Consider the following 20,850-nt stretch of genomic DNA (forward strand, 5'->3'; position numbering starts at 1 on the left):
TTCTGCAATGGCACAGTAAGTATGTCAACATGCACGAGCCAGTTAGTACTTAGTCAGGTCCCGTTTCCAGTGTCGGACAGTTTGTAGTAGGCATGTCTGCCTTGACTTTGCAGCATCAAGCACTGCCTCTTGTAGTTGCTAGCCTGAAGGCATAACACTCTTTGTTTCTCTAGTTCAGTTAAGTACAGTTAGGGGAGTTAGATATGACTAGTGTGTGGCTTTGGTCATCATGGTTAGGAATAATGTTGTTAATTCTACTTCTTGATTTCTTTGCCCTCTATAGGCATGCCCTCATACGCGGTTTTGGGCACAATTCAACCGCTTCGTTAGTCTTTCTCATTTGTTATAGGTGTACAGGTTTGTATGTAAGGTGCAGTCTCAAGTACGAAAGGACTTCGACCGCTTGGTAAGTCAATGTGTGGTCGTGTATAATCTGTATTTCAAATGTTGCAACCATGAGTACGAATATAAGCCCTGACCACAAGTGGGAAGCCTATTAAGGCTGAATTTGTGCTAAGGGGCATGAATTCCAACGCCCCCCGAACCTCTAGGCGGAGCCATGACGGAGGCACGACTATAAAACGCCCCTCAACCATGCAGGCGGGGCATACGAGTCATTTCGGAACCCTCCGAACCCGCCCTTATTTTCATAATTTCACTATAGGGAATGCCCTCTATAGGCGTGCCCTCATACGCGGTTTTGGGCACAATTCAACCGCTTCGTTAGTCTTTCTCATTTGTTATAGGTGTACAGGTTAGTATGTAAGGTGCAGTCTCAAGTACGAAAGGACTTCGACCGCTTGGTAAGTCAATGTGTGGTCGTGTATAATCTGTATTTCAAATGTTGCAACCACGAGTACGAATGTAAGCCCTAAGCACAAATACAATATATCTACTTTATGTTTGCATCATAAAGTTGCCATGTTTTTACTTTTGGAAGACATCAGAGGGCTTCAAAGTTCAGCATCAATTTTCCACAAAATTTTCAAAATCGGAATTTTTCAGGGACCAGTTTTGAAGTGGATTTGAGGGGTCTTCATATTAGAAATACCCCATAAATTACCCCATTATAAAAACTGCACCCATTAAAGTATTCAAAATGACATTCAGTAAGTGTGTTAACCCTTTAGGTGTTTCACAGGAATAGCAGCAAATTGAAGGAGAAAATTCTAAATCTCCATTTTTTACACTTGCATGTTCTTGTAGACCCAGTTTTTGAATTTTTAAAAGGGGTAAAAGGAGAAAATGCACCCAAAATGTGTAACCCAATTTCTCTTGAGTAAGGAAATACCTCACATGTGAACGTAAAGTGCTCTGTGGGTGCACTAGAGGGCTCAGAAGGGAAGGAGCGACAATGGGATTTTGGAGAGTGAATTTTGCTGAAATGGTTTTAGGGGGGCATGTCGCATTTAGGAAGTCCCTATAGTTCCATAACAGCAAAAAAATTTAAATAAAAACATAGCATACTATTTTGGAATCTACACCCCTCAAGGCACATAAGAAGGGGTACAGTTAGCCTTAACACCCCACAGGTGTTTGACAACTTTTCGTTAAATTTGGATGTGTAAATGAAAAAAATATTTTTTTCACTAAAATGCAGTTTTTTCCCCAAATTTACCATTTTAACAGGAGGTAATAGGAGAAAATGCCCCCCAAAATTTGTAACCCCATCTCTTTTGAGTATGGAAATACCCCATATGCGGACGTCAATTGCTCTGCTGGTGCACTACAATGCTCAGAAGAGAAGGAGCCACATTTGGCTTTTTGAAAGCAAATTTTGCTGAAATGGTTTTTGGAGGGCATGTCGGATTTAGGAAGCCCCTATGGTGCCGTAACAGCAAAAAAAAAAAAAAAAAACACATGGCATACTATTTTGGAAACTACACCCCTCAAGGCACGTAACAAGGGGTAGAGTGAGCCTTAACTCCCCACAGGTGTTTGACGACTTTTCGTTAAAGTCGGATGTGTAAATAAAAATGCAGTTTTTTCCCCAAATTTACCATTTTTACAGGAGGTAATAGAAGAAATGGGGTTGCAAATTTTGGGGGGCATTTTCTCCCGAGTATGGAAATACCCCATATGTGGACGTCAAGTGCTCTGCAGTCGAACTACAATGATTAGATGAAAAGGAGCTTTTGGAGAGAGAATATGTTTGGAATGGAAGTCAGGGGCCATGTGTGTTTACAAAGCCCCCATGGTGCCAGAACAGTGGACCCTCCCACATGTGACCCCATTTTGGAAACTACACGCCTCACAGAATTTAATAAGGGGTGCAGTGAGCATTTACACCCCACTGGTGTTTGAAAGACTTTTGGAACAGTGGGGTGTGCAAATGAAAACTTAAATTTTTCATTTTCATGGACCACTGTTCCAAAAATTTGTCAGACACCTGTGGGGCCTAAATGGTCACTGTACCCCTTATTACGTGAAGGGTTTAGTTTCCAAAATGGGGTCACATGTGGGGGGGGGGTTCCACTGTTCTCACACCATGGGGGCTTTGTAAATGCATATGGCCTTCTATTCCAGCCAAATTCTTTCTCCAAAAGCCATATGTGACTCCTTCTCTTCTGAGCATTGTAGTGCGCCAGCAGAGCACTTTACATCCACACATGGGGTATTTCCATACTCAGAAGAAAATGGTGTTACAAATTTTGGGGGGGGCTTTTTTCCTATTACCCCTTGTGAAAATTAAACATTTGGGATAACACCAGCATTTTCGAATTCTGTGGGGTGTTTAGGCTCACTATACCCCTTGTTATGTTCCTTCATGGGTGTAGTTTCCAAAATGGGGTCACATGTGTTTTTTTTTTTTAGTTTATGTCAGAACCGCTGTAACGATCACCTCAAATGTACATAGTGCTCTATCACTCCTGAGCCTTGTCGTGCACCCGCAGAGCATTTTACTTTCACATATGGGGTATATCCATACTCAGGAGAAATTGCGTCACAAATTTTGGGGGTCTTTTTTTTCCTTTTACCTTTTGTGAAAATAAAAAAGTGTGGGGCAACACCAGCAAGTTACTGTAAAAATATATATATTTTTTTACAATAACAGGCTGGAGTAGACCCCAACTTTACCTTTTCATAAGGGATAAAAGGAGAAAAAGCCCCCCAAAATTTGTTAGGCAATTTCTCACGAGTACGGAAATACACCATAAGTGGCCCCAAACTGTTGCCTTGAAATACGACAGGGCTCCGAAGTGAAAGAGCACATGCGCATTTGAGGTCTAAATTTGGGATTTGCATAGGAACGGACCCGGATGCAAGAATTACACTTGTCTCCGATACCAAAATTACCCTTCGGCAGTGTTTCCCAAACAGGGTGCCTGCAGCTGTTTCAAAACTCCCAGGATGCCTGGACAGTCAATGGCTGTACGGCAATACTGGGAGTTGTTGTTTTGCAACAGCTGGAGGCTCCGCTTTGGAAACAGTGCCGTACCTGATGTTTTTCATTTTTATTGGGGAGGGGGGGGGGGGTACTGTGTAGGGGTATGTATATATGTAGTATTTTACTCTATATTTTGTGTAGTGTAGTGTTTTTAGGGTACCTTCACATGGTCGAGTTCACAGTGAGTTTCCCACAGGGAGTTTGAGCAGCAGCGGAAATTTTGCTGCATCTCAAACTTGCAGCGTGAAACTCGCTGTAAACCCGCCCGTGTGAATGTACCCTGTACATTCACATGGGCAGGGGCGGGGCAAACCTCGAGCTGTTGCAAAACTACAACTCCTATCATGCCCTTTGGCTGTCCGTGCATGCTGGGAGTTGTAGTTTAGCAACATCTGGAGGGCCGCAGTTTGGGGACCACTGTGCAGTGGTCTTCAATCTGTGCTCTTCCAGATGTTGCAAAACTACAACTCCCAGCATGCCCAGAAAGTCCAGGCATGCTGGGAGTTGTAGTTCTGTAACATCTGGCCCTTCAGATGTTGCAGAACTACAACTCCCAGCATGCTTGGACAGTCTCAGCATGCTGGGAGTTGTATTTTTGCAACATCTGGAGGGCTACAGTTTGGACACCCCTACTTAGCAGTCTCCCTACTGTTCTCCTCCAGTTGTTGCAAAACTACAACTCCCAGCATGCCCTTTGGCTGTCTGGGAATGCTGGGAGTTGTAGTTTTGCAACAACTGGAGGCACACTGGTGGGGAAACGTTGTTTCCTAACTCAGTGTTTCCCAACCCGTGTGCCTCCAGCTGTTGCAAAACTAACTCCAAGGCAGATGTTACAGAAGGGCCAGATGTTACAGAACTACAACTCCCAGCATGCCTGGACTGTCTGGGCATGGCGGGAGTTGTAGTTTTGCAACATCTGGAAGAGCACAGATTGGAGACCACTGCACAGTGGTCTCCAAACTGCGGCCCTCCGATGTTGCAAAACTACAACTCCCAGCATGCCCAGACAGCCAAAGGCTGTCTGGGCATGCTGGGAGTTGTAGTTTTGAAATTCCTAGAAGCAGCAGTGAATATCGATTTTCACTGCTGCTTCCACTTGCCTGCCGCTGCCACTGCTTCTTCACTTGCCTGCTGCCGCCTCCCCGTGCTCCTGCCACCGGTCCATAATAACGCACCGTTCCGGCAGGTATGTGCCGCGGTCCCCCACAGCTCCCGGGATCCTCTTCTCCCGCTCTGCCCGACTTCTAGGGGCGGGCAGAGCAGGGGGATCTGAACTTTAACCCCCACAGTCAGCAATCACTGTTATTGGTCTACAGAGGCCAATCACAGTGATCGCTGACCAGGACCATTCACAGATGGTCCTGGGGGGGCTTGCAGAAGTTGTCCCCCACTGGTAACAGCCGGGTTAACTGCATGACTTTTATAAACGTCATGATGCACGAACTACCAGCACATCATGACGTTTATATAAGTCATAATGTGGGAAGGGGTTAATCAATCTCCCCAATGGACATGTATTTATGTATACTGCCAGCTCCTGCTAAATGAAGCGTGCTTAGGAGCTGACCACCCTTCATATCCGATGGGTCACAGTTGCTACCAGCAACCAGGATCTGCGGCTAATGCTGGATATCGCCGATCGGGCTGATGTCCAGAATTAACCCTTTAGACGCCATGATCAAAATTGATTACGGCCTCTAAAACGGGAGAAAAGTTATCCTGACTAGCTCAGGTAAAATCACGACATCATGAACAGCTGAGGGGGGGGTGGGAGGTCCCTTACCTGCCTCCTCGGCATCCGATTGGTACTCCGATGCTCCAGTTAGCCATGGTAGGCTGGAGCAGTCGAGCACCGATAACACTGATCAATGTTATGCTATCGCATTGTTCAGTGTATGCAATCTAAGGATTGCATGTAATAATCCCCTATGGGGTCTAAAAAATAGTGTAAAAAAAAAGTTCAAAAAAATAGTTAATAAATGTGATAAATGTGCAAACTATAAAAATATATTGTTAATTAAACCACACGGTCAATGGCGTATATGTAAAAAAATATCCAAAGTTCAGAGTTGCGTATTTTTGGTCACTTTGTATACCATAAATTTTTTTAATGAAAAGCAATAAAAAAAAGTCCCATGAAAAAACAAATGGTACAGATAAGGCTACTTTCACGCTGCCGTTGTGCCCTGTCAGAAAACAGCTGTAAGTCTCTCTCTTTTTTTTTTGTCTTTAACATCCGTTATTGAGACGGGCACAACGGGTCCCAATGGATCTCACTGACTATAATGGGGTCCATCAGGTGCCATTGTATTTGTAGCGGGAGAAAAAGATGTTGCAAGGACTAATTTTTCTCCCGCTATTCTCCCCTCCTTTTCTGACATCCGCTGCCTGCCGGGTCACAACGGCAGTGTGAAAGGGGCCTAAAAACTACAGATCACAGACAAAAAAGGAGCCCTCACACATCCCCGTATATGGAAAAAAGGAGATTTTTTTTATTCTTAACATAAAACCTCTTTCTCGAAGGATCCATTGGGGGACACAGACCATGGGTGTATGCTGCTGTCACTAGGAGGTTTGACACTATGGCAACAATACCCGCCTTCAGGCCCTGAGCTAATCAGTTTTAGTTCCAGAGCAATAGGAGAGGACCGACAGGTCAAGAAAAAGCACGAACTGTCCGAGAACCAGAAGAAAAAGTATAACTGAACTCACCCTTGGACAGAGAACCAAAGAAGAACCCAAAAAGGGCGGGAGCTGTGTCCCCCAATGGATCCTTCGAGAAAGAGATTTTACGGTAAGCATAAAACAATTTCCTTTTCTCGGCTATCGGCTCCATTGGGGGACACAGACCATGGGACGTACCAAAGCCGTCCCTTGGGTGGGCAGATAATCAGTCAGGCAGACGGCTGTTCCACTGCCGCCTGCAGCACTTTACGGCCCAGACTAGCATCAGGCGATGCGAAGGTATGAACCCGGTAGAAACTCGAGAAAGTGTGCAAAGAAGACCAGGTAGCCGCTTTGCAAATCTGCGAGGCCGAGGCTATGTTCTGGAGAACCCAGGATGCATCAACAGAACGGGTAGAATGAGCCAAAACCCTGAAGGAAGGGATCTTCCCCCTACAGCGATAGGCTTCCGAAATGGCAGACTGGATCCACCGAGAAATGGTGGCCTTGGAAGCAGGTTGTCCCTTAAGACAACCTTCTGTAAGAACGAAAAAGGAATTGAACTGACGAAAGGAAGAGGTGATAGAGAGGTAGGACCTAACAGCCCGAACCACATCCAGTTTGTGGAGCAAACGCTCCTTGGGATGAGAAGAAGCGGGAAAAAAAGGACGGAAGGACAATGTCCTCATTGAGATGAAAGGCCGGAACGACCTTAGGCAAAAAGGAAGGATCTGGCCGGAAGACAACCTTGTCCTGGTGAATCACCAGAAACGGAGAACAGCAGGAGAGAGCTTCCAATTCAGACACTCTCCGAATGGAGGTGATAGCAATAAGAAACGCCACTTTCCAAGAAAGGAGGCGCAGGGACACCTCCCTAAGGGGTTCAAAGGGGGCACCTTGGAGGACACCCAGAACCAGGTTTAAGTCCCAAGGGGGAGAAGGTGACCGATAAGGAGGGGCAGCATGCGCCACTCCTTGAAGGAAGGTCCGGACATGAGAATTAAAAGCCAGAGGACGCTGAAAAAGAATAGAAAGGGCCGAAACCTGACCCTTAAGGGAACTAAGAGACAACCCCTGTTCCAATCCCGACTGCAAGAAGGAAAGAAGACGGGGAACAGAAGAAGTAACAAGAGACAAGACCTGAGCTTCACACCAACGAAAATAAGACTGCCAGGTACAGTGGTAAATTTTCGCCGAGGAGGGCATGCGAGCCCTGAGCATGGTGCGAATGACTTGGGAAGAGAAACTGCGGGCTCTCAGAACCGCGGTCTCAACCACCATGCCGTCAAATGCAGCGACTGTAAATTGGGGTGGCAAAGAGGACCCTGAGACAGCAGGTCCGGACGAAGTGGAAGGCGCAACGAGTGTCGTCCAGGAGCCTGACTACGTCGGCGTACCACGTCCTTCGGGGCCAATCTGGAGCTTCCAGTATGGCGGGAAAACCCTCCGCTTTGAGCTTCTTCAGAACCCTGGGAAGGAGTGGAAGGGGAGGGAACAGATAGGGCAGGGAAAACCCCGCCCAAGGAATCACTAGGGCATCCACGGCTAGAGCCAGGGGGTCCCGAGACTTTGACACAAATGGAAGAATCTTCTAATTGTGCCGAGACGCGAAGAGGTCCACATCTGGAATGCTCCAGAGGTCGCAGACCTGCGCGAAGACCTCCGGATGTAGATACCACTCGCTGGGGTCGGCTGAGGACCGGCTGAGGAAGTCCGTTTCCCAGTTGAGCACATCCGGAATGTGAATCGCTGAAATGGACGGAACCTTGTGTTCCGCCCAGAGGAGAATCTTTGTCACCTCTGCCATGGCTGCCGAGCTGCGAGTGCCGCCCTGCCGATTGATGTAGGCTACGGCCGTGGCGTTGTCCGACTGTACGCGGACAGGGCGAGTCTGAAGCAGGGACTCCCAATGAAGAAGACAAAGGATCGCCCTCAGTTCCAAGATGTTTATCGGAAGAAGGGCTTCCCAGGGAGACCAGAGGCCTTGAACCGTCCAGTCCCCGAACACACCGCCCCAGCCTGACAGACTGGCATCGGTTGTGACCACCTGCCAGTGGAGGGGAAGAAATGATCGCCCCTGAAGAAGAAGGGGGAAGCGGACCCACCAGAGCAGAGACTGATGGATCCGACGAGGGAGAGCAATCTTGAGATGGAGAGACAGAGGGGATCTGTCCCATCGAGAGAGAATCGCCAGTTGAAGGGGGCGGTAATGAAACTGGGCAAAGGTACGGCCTCCATGGCCGCCACCATCCGACCCAAGACTTCCATGCAAATGCGGATGGAAACTGGGACCTGGGCCCGAAGGGAGCGGACTCCTGACAGGAGAGTCAGATGTTTGTCCGGTGGAAGGCAAATCCGGGCAGAGGCCGTGTTGAATTGAAGTCCCAAGAAGATCAGAGATTGGGTGGGAGAGAGGACAGACTTGTCCCGGTTGACCATCCACCCGAAGCGATCCAAGGTCTGGAGAGTGAGATCCACATTCTCCAGTGTCTGGACACTGGTGGGAGCCTTGATGAGAAAGTCATCCAGGTAAGGGATCACTGAGACCCCTCTCGACCGCAAAAGGGCTATCACCGGCGCAAGGATCTTGGTAAAGAGGGAGGGCTACAAATTGAATGTGCCCCTCCGGAACCGCAAAGCGGAGATACCGCTGATGGTCGGGAAATATTGGAACATGGAGGTAGGCATCCTTGATGTCCACCTAAGAAAGAAACTCCCCTTGTTCCATGGACGCCACTACAGAATGGAGAGATTCCATGTGGAAGTGGCGGATGAGAAGATGACGGTTGAGATGCTTGAGATCCAAGATTGGCCGCACAGAACCGCCTTTCTTGGGGACCACAAAAAGATTGGAATAGAAACCCCAAAAACGTTCCCTGGAAGGAACGGGGACAATGACTCCTTGGAGAAGTAGGGACAGGAGGGCCTCCCGAAACTGCTTCGCAAGAGAAGGAGACCGGGGGCCCCGGGACTGAAAAAAATGGATCCCTCGGAAGGGAGGCAAATTCGATGCGGTATCCGTTGGACACTGTGTCCCTGACCCAGGAGTCCTGAATGTGTGTGATCCAGATGTCTCGAAAAAGTATGAGATGGCCTCCCACCCGAGAAAAATCTGTGGGTGGGGGCTTCACTTCATGCGGAAGTGGGTTTGTGGATGCCCGATTTGGCCGCAAAATGGCCGGAATGGGTGGTGTCAGACTTCCAAGACGGGCGCGCCTGGAACGAGGGAGCCTTCTTGTCCCGTGAAGGCGCCTGCCCAGACCCCTTATTGGGGCCAAAAGTCCGAAAGGACCGGAAAGAAGAGGACTTCCTCTGGGGAGTAGTGCGAGCCTTATTTTGAGGCAATAAGGAACTCTTACCCCCCGTCGCCTGAGATAATCTCGTCAAGGCGCTTGCCGAAAAGACGGGCACCACTAAAAGGAAGCTCGGTGAGAGACCTTTTGGAGGCGGCATCCGCATCCCACACCTTAAGCCACATGGAACGGCGGAGGGCCGCTAGGTGAACAACAGCAAAGGCAGCACAGCGGGCTGACTGCATAGAAGCTGTACACAGAAAATCCCCAGCTTTAGAGCATTGGAGAACCAAAGCAGATAGATCCTCTGGGGAGGATCCCGCCAGGATACCCTGACGGAGCTGTGAGCACCAAACCATAAGGGCCTTGGACACCCAGGCAGAGGCGAAGGTGGAAAGTAGGGAAGAGCCTGCTGCTTCAGAGGCAAACTTCGCTAAGGACTCCACCTTCTTGTCCGTCGGATCCTTGAAGGCAGTCGCATCTGCTAGCGGCAGTGTAGTAGGCTTAGAGAGGCGGAAAACTGGCGGATTCACCGAGGGAGGAGAAACCACCTTTGAGACAAGGTCCTTGGCGAATGGATAACGCGCTTGAACCTTCTTCATTCCCGGGAACCTCTTGTCAGGAAGTCTCCATGCAGATTCCAGAAGGGTGTCAAATTCAGCGTGAGAGCTGAACATTTGAGGTGCTGATTTAGCACGATGAAAGGATACTTCAGGAGTCACGTCCGTAGATCCTGGGTCCTCTAAGTGAAAGGTGTCTCTTATGGCCGCAACCAATGAGTTCACCGTATCCACTGTATCCGAGCGGTCCTCTGAGTCAGATGCCGATTCGGAAGCCTTATCCGCCAGTTCACCAGGAGAATGTGAACGAGTGGAGGCAGCCCTGGAGGGGGGCGACCCCGATCGGGTACGCGGCTCTGGAGAGGCAGAGCGGCGACCCCGGAAACGTCCTCTGGACCAGATGACACGGGGTTACGGGACCCACGAGGGGATCGCCCACATCTACCTGAAGACTCAATGGAAGAGTCAGAAGAAGCACCCCTGGTACGCTTGTGAGAGCGTAAAGCATGTGGGGAAGAGGAGCAGGACCCTTTAGAGGGCCAGCGTAGGGCAGACCTCTTCAAGGCAGACACCACGTCACGGGAGGACTCAGCCACCGAACAGGAGACTTAAGTCAAGTCAGCCATATACTGGGATAGGGAAGAAACCCAGGCTGGAAGGGCAGCCGAATCCATCGGGACTGAATGAGCATCCGGGGGTGCCAGGGGGTCTGGGGGAGCAGGCAGAGCAAGTGGGTTCAGCAGAACAAGGCATTTTGGAATTACAGCTCTTACAGACAAAATGGTAAACTAACGCTCCAGTTGTCTGTTTAGAGGGAGGAACAGTTCTGGGTACGGACATAATGAAAAAAGAACTCTCTCACCCGAGTCTGTGTCCCCAGGGCAGCTGCTGCGAGGAGAGTTCCGCTCTAGTATAGATAGAGCAGGGAGAAAAATCCAGCCAATAGCCAGAGAGGGGCGTGCCAGGAGTAGGAGCACTGCTGATTGGCCCCTGCCACCTACAATCACGCGCATAGCGCTGATTGGAGGACAATTAATGCCTCTTGGAAGCTCCGGCGGCCTAAGGCGCCTCGGCCGCCGAAGTGCAGAGAAGAAATGTAGTAATGGCGCCCGCTCCTTGCCTTGAGCGCACGTTCTCCGCATATGCGCTCGCGGAGAAGTGAGTGGGCGAGACTCTTTTTTGCCGGCAGCAGTCTGCTGCCGAAAGTGAAAATAAGTCGGCGCTTTGTGCGCCCGCATAGTATAAATGCTGCGGCTTGAGGGTGGAGGGTGAACCGGTCCGGGCTGTCCTTCTTCTCCGGGGATCATCTTATTCACTCCGGGCAGGCTCCGACCTAGTACGCTGCATAGACGCCGCTGCGCAGCGACGCACCTGACTTCACGGCGTAGCGGCGTCTATGCAGCGTACTAGGCCGGAGCCTGCCCGGAGTGGAGAAGAGGACCCCGGAGAAGGACAGCCCGGACCGGTTCACCCTCCACCCGGAATGCCGCAGGACACTACAGGAAGGAAGGATGGCCCGGACCTCCCCCATTACGGGTACGTTTTTTCTATTGACTCGGAGGGTGGGGGAGGGGCCCGACCAGTATAGCGGTAAGGGAAAAAATCCATACCGATATACCGCCCATCACTACGGGGGGGCGGTCGCGGTGCGGCGGGTCGGGGCAGGGCATTATCGGCTTATCGGCAAGGTAATTGCCGATACCGATAATGCCCAAAATCGTGATTATCGGCCAATAATATCGGCCATACCGATAATCGGTCAATCCCTAACTAACACATCCCTAAATCTAAGAAAATAATAAAACATAAGACCTGATCTGGAGAGAACTCCAGACCATGTCCACCTCCTTAAGACACTAAGCTAAAACTGATTAGCTCAGGGCCTGGAGGTGCTGGGAGGAGCTGACTTTTTTTGTTGCCATAGTGTCAAACCTCCTAGTGACAGCAGCATACACCCATGGTCTGTGTCCCCCAATGGAGCCGATAGAGAAATATAGTTATAGGGGTCAGAAGAGGACATTTTTAAACATGCAGATTTTCGGAAAAAAAGTAAAACAAAAAAAAAACCTATATAAGTTAGGTATCATTTTAATCGTTTGGACCTACAAAATAAAGATAAGGTGTCATTTTTACCGAAAAGTGCACTGTGTGGAATCAGAAGCCAACAAAACTTACAAAATGGCGTTTTATTTTTCAATTTTACCCCACAAACATTTTTTGGGGGTTTTGCCGTATATTTTGTGGTGAAATTATTGAGGTCATTACAAAGTAAAATTGGTGGCGCAAAAAACAAGCCCATATATGGTCTGTAGGTGGAAAATGAAAAGCGTTATGATTTTTAGAAGGTGAGGTGGAAAAAACTAAAGAGCAAAAACGAAAAAACCTGTGGTCCTTAACCCCTTAATGACGCAGGACGTATATTTACGTCCTGCGCCGGCTCCCGCGATATGAAGCGGGATCGCGCCGCGATCCCGCATCATATCGCGTGGGTCCCGGCGCTAATCAACGGCCGGGACCCGCGGCTAATACCACACATCGCCGATCGCGGCGATGTGCGGTATTAACCCTTTAGAAGCGGCGGTCAAAGCTGACCGCCGCTTCTAAAGTGAAACTGAAAGTATCCCGGCTGCTCAGTCGGGCTGTTCGGGACCGCCGCGGTGAAATCGCGGCGTCCCGAACAGCTGATCGGACACCGGGAGGGCTCTTATCTGCCTCCTCGGTGTCCGATCGACGAATGACTGCTCCGTGCCTGAGATCCAGGCAGGAGCAGTCAAGCGTCGATAATGCTGATCACAGGCGTGTTAATACACGCCTGTGATCAGGATGAGAGATCAGTGTGTGCAGTGTTATAGGTCCCTATGGGACCTATAACACTGCAAAAAAAAAGTTAAAAAAAAGTGTTAATAAAGGTCATTTAACCCCTTCCCTAATAAAAGTTTGAATCACCCCGTCTTTTCCCATAAGAAAAATAAAAAAGTGTAAAAAAAAATAAGAATAAACATATGTGGTATCGCCGCATGCGTAAATGTCCGAACTATAAAAATATATCATTAATTAAGCCGTACGGTCAATGGCGTACGTGCAAAAAAATTCCAAAGTCCAAAAAAGCGTATTTTGGTAACTTTTTATAACATTAAAAAATGAATAAAAAGTGATCAAAAAGTCAGATCAAAACAAAAATCATACCAATAAAAACTTCAGATCACGGCGCAAAAAATGAGTCCTCATACCGCCCCGTACGTGGAAAAATAAAAAAGTTATAGGGGTCAGAAGATGACATTTTTAAATGTATAAATTTTCCTGCATGTAGTTATGATTTTTTCCAGAAGTGCGACAAAATCAAACCTATATAAGTAGGGTATCATTTTAACAGTATGGACCTACAGAATAATGATAAGGTGTAATTTTTACCGAAATATGCACTGCGTAGAAACGGAAGCCCCCAAAAGTTACAAAATGGCGTTTTTTTTCGATTTTGTCGCACAATGATTTTTTTTCCCGTTTCGCCGTGCATTTTTGGGTAAAATGACTAATGTCACTGCAAAGTAGAATTGGCGACGCAAAAAATAAGCCATAATATGGATTTTTAGGTGGAAAATTGAAAGGGTTATGATTTTTTAAAGGTAAGGAGGAAAAAACGAAAGTGCAAAAACGGAAAAACCCTGAGTCCTTAAGGGGTTAAAGGGTTAATATAAAAAAAAAAATCATACTTCTGTCATTCTTTTGCAATTTACAATTGCTAAATTTAAACCTCTGCAGTTTTAACGCTGATTTTCTAACAGTCCTTGTTTGCGCAGAATTCTGCCAGAATATTCCACACAGACATTCCGCTACAGCAGAGTCCCATTGATTTCAATGGGTTTCTGCTGCACTGTGCACATGGTGAAATTTCTGATTCTGGCGCCCGCAGTAAAAATAGACATGTCTTTTCTTTCTGTGGATTTCACTCAGAAATGCGCTGCCATCTATTAAACTGCGTATTTCTGCGTCCTAGCACAAGCTGGATTGTGTAAATGTGTGCAATGTACATCCTATTAACCCCTTCACCACCCAGCAATGTTTTTTGGGGGGGCTTATGCTTTCTTCCTCCTCACATTCTAAGGGTCTAGTCACACGGGTGGAATTTCTGCCTCAAATGAAAGCGAGAAATTCCACATTTCTGAATTTCCACATGCAGAATTTCCACACTAATTCCGCACCAATTCCACCAAAAATCTACACAAGCCAAAAACCACCGAAGGAAGCGGAATTGGTGCGGAAATTCCGCCCGCGGTGGACATATCCCGGTGTACTCCTTTAACATCACTACATTCTGGAGTTGCTAGTGCTCGGTTGATTGGCGATTGCTTATGGCTGCCTAAGACAGCCTTTAGCAATTGAGCGCCGATAACATAGATCAATGTAATGCAATAACATTAAAATTTGAAAAAGAACAACTTGTCCCCCCCAAAAAATAAGCCCTAATATACCTTGTCAGTGGAAAAGTTAAAAAATTGTGAGTCCAAGGGTCTCAATTGGACTCACAATTTTTTAACTTTTCCACTGACAAGGTATATTAGGGCTTATTTTTGGGGGGGGACAAGTTGTTCTTTTACAAATTTTAATGTTCTTGCATTACATTGATCTATGTTATCGGCGCTCAATTGCTAAAGGCTGTCTTAGGCAGCCATAAGCAATCGCCAATCAACCGAGCACTAGCAACTCCAGAATGTAGTGATGTTAAAGGAGTACACCGGGATATGTCCACCGCTGGGCCCCCCCGCGATCTCCCATACGGGGCTCTGGCAGTCAGCAGCAAGGGGGAGTGTCCGACCACCGTATGACGCGGCGACTGACATGCCCCCTCAATACATCTGTATGGGAAAGCTGGAGCACTGCATTTGGCAGTCTCCGGCTCTGCCATAGAGATGTATTGAGGGGGTGTGTCAGTTGCCGTTTCATATGGTGGTCAAAATGTGCTGTTTCAGCAAAGATCCGGGAGCCCCAAATGAGAGATCGCGGGGGGGGGGGGGGGGGTACACAGCGGTCGAACCCCCGCGATCTGAAACTTATCGCCTATTTTTCAAATTTCCCTACAAATATATATATTTTTTGTTTTGCCGTAGATATTGTTATTAACTGATTAATGTCATTACAAAGTAAAATTGGTGACACAAAAATACACAAGCCCTCATATGAGTCTGTAGGTGCAAAATTTCAAGCATTCTTATTTTTAGAAGGGGAGGAGGAAAATACAAAAGTGAAAAAACTGAAATTGGCCTGGTCCTTAAGGGGGTACTCTGGTGGAATAATTTATTTACTTTTTTAAATGAACTGATGCCAGAAAGTAAATCCTTTAATGACCATGGACGTGTAGACTCGTCCATGTGCCGTTAAGGTGGTGTGGTGCGGGGTCCCGACTCGAGCCCGCGTCATTCCAGCTGGGGGCCGGCGTTAATAGCCGGCATGCGGCGATTGCCACAGTCGGCTATTAACCCTATAGATCGCCGCTGTCCGGTGTCTAAAGGTGCCTTTATTCCATCCCTGGTGGTCCAGTGGGATGGATGGCCCCCCGCCCCGCAGCGTGATCGCTGGGGGGGGGGGGATCCACTGCTGAGGTAGCCTGAGGGCTTACCTCATGTCCTGTGTCCGCTCCGGCGCTCAGAATGATAAAGCCTGGCAGGGCCACCAATTCTACTTTGTAATGACATCAGTCATTTTACCCAAAAATCTACAGCAAAACGGGGGGGAAAAAATCATTGTGCGACAAAATTGAAGGAAAAACACAATTTTGTAAATTTAAGTGGCTTCCGTTTCTACGCACTACATTTTTCGGTAAAAATGACACTTAATCTTTATTCTGTAGGTCCATACGGTTAAAATGATACCCTACTTATATAGGTTTGATTTTGGCGTACTTTCGGAAAAAATCATAACTACATGCACAAAAATGAATACATTTAAAATTGTCCTCTTCTGACCCTATAACTTTTTCATTTTTCCACGTACGGAGTAGTATGAGGGCTAATTTTTTGCGCGGTGATCTGAAGTTTTAATCTGTATCATTTTTGTTTTGATCAGACTTTTTGATCGCTTTTTATTCCTTTTTTATGGTCTAAAAAGTGACCAAAAATTTGCTATTTTGGAGTTTGGAATTTTTTTTGCGCATACGCCATTGACCGTGCAGTTTAATTAATGATATATTTTTATAGTTCGGACATTTACGCACGCGGCGATACCACACATATTTTTATTATGTTTATATATTTTTTTATATGGAATTTGGGAAAAGGATTTAAACTTTTAATAAGGAAGGGGTGAATGTGTGTGTTTTAAAGAGGTACTCCGCCCTTAGACATCTTATTCCCTATCGAAAGGATAGGAGATAAGATGTCAGATCGTGGGGGTCCCGCCGCTGGGGACCCCCGGGATCTTGTCTGCAGCACCCACCTGTTGCGGGTTCCGGCAGCACTGGAGGCTCTCATCCTAACGCCTCACGACCACGGTGACTGGAGATTGTGAAGTCACGAATCCGCCCCCGTGTGACGTCACGCCCCCTTGCATTGAGGGGCGTGACGTCACACGGGGGGCGGAGTCGTGACGTCACGATCTCCTGTCACCGTGGTCGGGAAGCTCCAGCGTTTCCGGAAGCCGCAACAGGTGGGTGCTGCAGCCAAGATCCCAGGGGTCCCCAGCGGTGGGTCCCCCGCGATCTGACATCTTATCCCTATCCTTTGTCTAGGGGCGGAGTACCCCTTTAAAACTTTTTTTTTTTTTCACACCTTTAGTCCCCTTAGGGGACTTTTAGGAGGAATCATTTGATTCCTCATACAGAACCACATCGATCTGTGTGCTCTGCGCTCGATTGATAAAGCCTGGTCCTGCCGGCACAGGAGGAGAAGTAAGCCCTTTGGCTTGGTCCTTAAGGGGTTAAACAGATTTGTAAATTACTTCTATTAAAAAATGTTTATCCTTCTAGTACTTTTTAGCAGCTGTATGCTACAGAGTAAATTCTTTGCTTTTAGAATTTCTCTTTTGTCTTGTCCACATTGCTCTCTGCTGACACCTCTGTCTGTGTCAGGAACTGTTTAGAGTAGCATAGGTTTGTAATGGGGATTTTCTCCAGCTCTGGACAGTTCCTGATACGGGCATCAAGTGTCTGCAGAGAGCACTGTGAACAAGATTGCCCGCGGGCTGTCGGGGCCCCGTACAGTAGAACGCGGGGGGGGCCCAGTGGTCGGACCCCCCTCGATCTACAACTTATCCTTAGGATAGGGGATAAGTTGTTCACCACTGGACTACTCCTTTAAGGGGTTAAGTGGCATAACTGTTTATTTTTCCATCCACAGACCCATGTAAGGGCTTTTTTTCTGTGTAACCAATTGCACTTTCTAATGACACCTTTTATTTTACCTAAAAATGTTTGGTGTAACAAAACAATTTATTATTTGTGGCAGAAAATTGAAAGGAAAACCGCAATTTTCAAACTTTTGGGGGAGGGGTTTAATTTTTACACAGTGCAGTTGGTAAAACTGACATGTTCTCTTTGTTCTGGGGGTCAATTAAAACAATACCTATGGTTACACGATTTTCTATTATTGTACTGCCTTTAAAAAGTCAAACATTTAAAAAAAAGCATGTTTTTGGTCTTCTGGCCCCCTATAAATTTCTTATTTTCTGTAAACACGATTAAAGAAGGGTTCATTTTTAGAGCAGGATCCGTAGTTTTTCCGGTATCACGCTATATGTGACTTTTAGGTCACTTTTTATTGCTGCTTTTCTGGGATGTGATGCGACCAAAAATCAGCTATTTTGACATTCAAGCAGAGCACTCATGTAGGCACAGGCTCTCACTCCCAGGTGAACGCGGAAGGAACCGGCAATCTAAAGGCTCCTGATGGAGCGAATCTGAGAAACTGCCTAGGAGAAAATCCCCATAGCAAACATATGCTGATCTGGACAGTTTGCAAAATGGACAGAGATGTCAGCAGAGAGCACTGTGGTCATGATGTCAGAGGAGATCTGTGTTCCAAAAAGAAAAACATTTCCTCTGTAGTATATAGCCCCTAAAAAGTACTGGAAAGATTAAGATTTCTTAATAGAAGAAATTTACTAATCTGTTTAACTTTCTGGCACCAGTTGATATAAAAAAAAAAAGTTTTCCACGGGAGTACCCCTTTAAAGGGTGAGGGAAAAAAAAAACGTAAGCTAGAAATCAAAATTCGCTGGGTCATAAAGGGCTTTAAGAAGAAGTCTCATGCCTGACATTCCAGAAAAACTTATCCCCTATCCGCAGGGGGGGGTCCAAGCGCTGTGGCGCTTCACGACCCGCGCCCAAAGCCATTCAGCAATATTCGGCTCTCCCATAGAGATATATGGAGGGGGCGTGGCGTCCCCGCATAGGGCGGGGGTCGTGACGCGCCACTCTGTGGGAGAGCCGGGGCTCCGTACAGACAGCGTTGAGACCCCACGCGATCTAAAACTTATCCCCTATCCTGCAGACTGGCGTGAGACTTTAAATGGGTACTCTGGCCCTAAGACAACTTATCCCCTATCCAAAATATAGGGGATAAGATGCCTAATCGCGGGGGTCCTGCTGCTGGGGACCCCCGCAATCTTTCATGCAGCACCCTGCTATCACCAGTCTCCGGAGCGAACATCGATACGGGTTCTGATGAATCACAATCACAGGGCCGGAGTATCACGCCTCTGCCCCGTGTGATGTCACGCTCCGCCCCCTAAATGCAAGCCTATGGGAGGAGGTGTGGTGGCTGTCAAGCCCCCTCACTTAGACTTGCATTGAGGGATCAGAACGTGACGTCACAATACTCCGGCCCCATGATCGTGATTCATCAGACCCGGAGTGAGGTTCGCTCCTGAGGCTGATGATAGCGGGGTGCTGCATGAAAGATTGCGGGGGTTAAGATGTCTAAGCGCCGGAGTACCCCTTTAAGCTCCTATATTGAAATCACAACAATAGTGAGATCGGTGAAGGTGAAACCTAGAAGCTCTGAATCACTGCCAGATGGTATGATGCTATAATTTGCAGGTGACAACACATTTAGGCCCCTTTCACACTACCGTTATGATCCTGCAAAACCCCCTGTCATGAACTCCGGTCAGAAAGTCCATAAAACGGGCGTCAAAAAATCCCATTCATGTCAATGGGATTTTTTTGTCCTTTAGCATCAGTTACGTCCCCTTATGGCTAACATCCGTTACTTTTGACGGGGCAAATAACGGTGCATGCACAAATTTTTTTCCCGTCAAAAATAACGGTGGAATAGCGGACATTAAAATTTTAACATTGAAGTCTATGGGTGACGGATGTTCACAAATGACATCCTTTATTGTCAGTTATTTTTATGTTCTGTTATGATCTATTATTGCTACTGAGCATGCTCAGTACAGCATAACAACTAGGAAGTCACTATAAAATAAAGTAACGGACATAAAATAAGACAATAACGGTGCATGATGGATGGCACATGTCCGTTATTTTCACAGAATGTCCATCAAAATTGGTCTTCAGTTATCATCCATTATATTCAGTTATTTCATCCATTTTTTTCATGACCCATTATTGCTAAATAAGGCTACATTCACACTGCCGGCTGTCTCCGGCAGTGTGAAGCCCATAATTTTAGGATCAAGGATAGCGGGAGAAAAAATAGTAATTGCACCGTCTTTTTCTTACGCTATTCTCTCTGAAAATAACGGCGCCCGACGGACCCCATTGACTATAATGGGGTCCATCGGGACCTGTTATTTCCCATCAGACAGGTCAAAATGATGGCCGTCAAACTACTAAAAAAAAAAAAAAAAAAAAAAAAAGAAAAGGCTGGACAGTCGTTATTGCCGGGGCATAACGGCAGTGTGAAAGGGGCCTTACTATTACTGCTTGGTACTGAGCAGAATGAGTGACCAAGGGCGTAACTACAGGGCTATGGTCTCCAAACTGGGGAGCATACTGGGAGTTGTAGTTTTGGAACAGCTAGAGGTCCAAAGTTTATGGACCACTGCCCTTTAGTTATGCCCCTGGTCACTATCATTTTGCTTTATCACAAAGGGCAGTGCTCGCCAAACTGTGGACCCCCAGATGTTACAAAACTACTACTACGTCCAACATGCCTGGACAGCCAACAGTATGCCGGGCATTGTAGTTTTGCACGAGGCTGAAGTTGGTTCCTTATTTGTCCAGTTTCTTATTCACTGAAGATGGTTTCTTATTCAAGTTGTCTTATAGATGTCTTATAGATGACTATGACTAATAAACCTTTTATCCACTTATTTTCCTGCACTAAATCAGTTTTTTATACATAAATGTTGAATACTATTTGGGAACACTTAGATTCAGAAGAAAAACTCTAGATTGTTTGTATTTTTCCTGAAAAAAACAATAGTAAAAAATGGATAAAAAAATCTGCATTTTGAATAAGTAACTGATGATTTCAAGGGGTTAAACGCTATTGGGCCACTGAATTAAAGATGAAACTATAAAGAGTAAGGGCCCCTCCATAATACCCAACTGTATCCAGCCTGGCCCAAACAGTGGATTGGCATTAAAACAGGTGCCAACCTTGCAAACTAAGTACATTTTATACATTTTGAATAAGTAACTGGTGATTTCAAGGGGTTAAACGCTGTTGGGCCACTGACCTTAGGGTTGAAAAATAAAGGGTAAGGGCCCCTCTATAATACCCAACTGTATCCAGCCTGGCCCAAACAGTGGATTGGCATTAAAACAGGTGCCAACCTTGCCAACTATGTAAATTTTCTACATTTTGAATAAGTAACTGGTGATTTCAAGGGGTTAAACTCTGTTGGGCCACTGACCTTAGGGTTGAAAAATAAAGGGTAAGGGCCCCTCCATAATACCCAACTGTATCCAGCCTGGCCCAAACAGTGGATTGGCATAAGTAACTGATGATTTTAAGGGGTTAAACGCGGTTGGGCCACTGACCTG

The 20,850-nt window shown here is 46.9% G+C and overlaps 1 protein-coding gene across 3 annotated transcripts in view; it reads right to left on the minus strand.

The window, feature by feature from the left end:
* RBM46 (RNA binding motif protein 46) overlaps positions 1–20,850 on the minus strand; it is a 111,056-nt gene that overhangs the window by 77,280 nt on the left and 12,926 nt on the right. The window lies entirely within an intron of this gene.

This window comes from Hyla sarda, chromosome 1 (assembly GCF_029499605.1).
Source record: "Hyla sarda isolate aHylSar1 chromosome 1, aHylSar1.hap1, whole genome shotgun sequence".
Lineage (NCBI taxonomy): Eukaryota > Metazoa > Chordata > Amphibia > Anura > Hylidae > Hyla > Hyla sarda.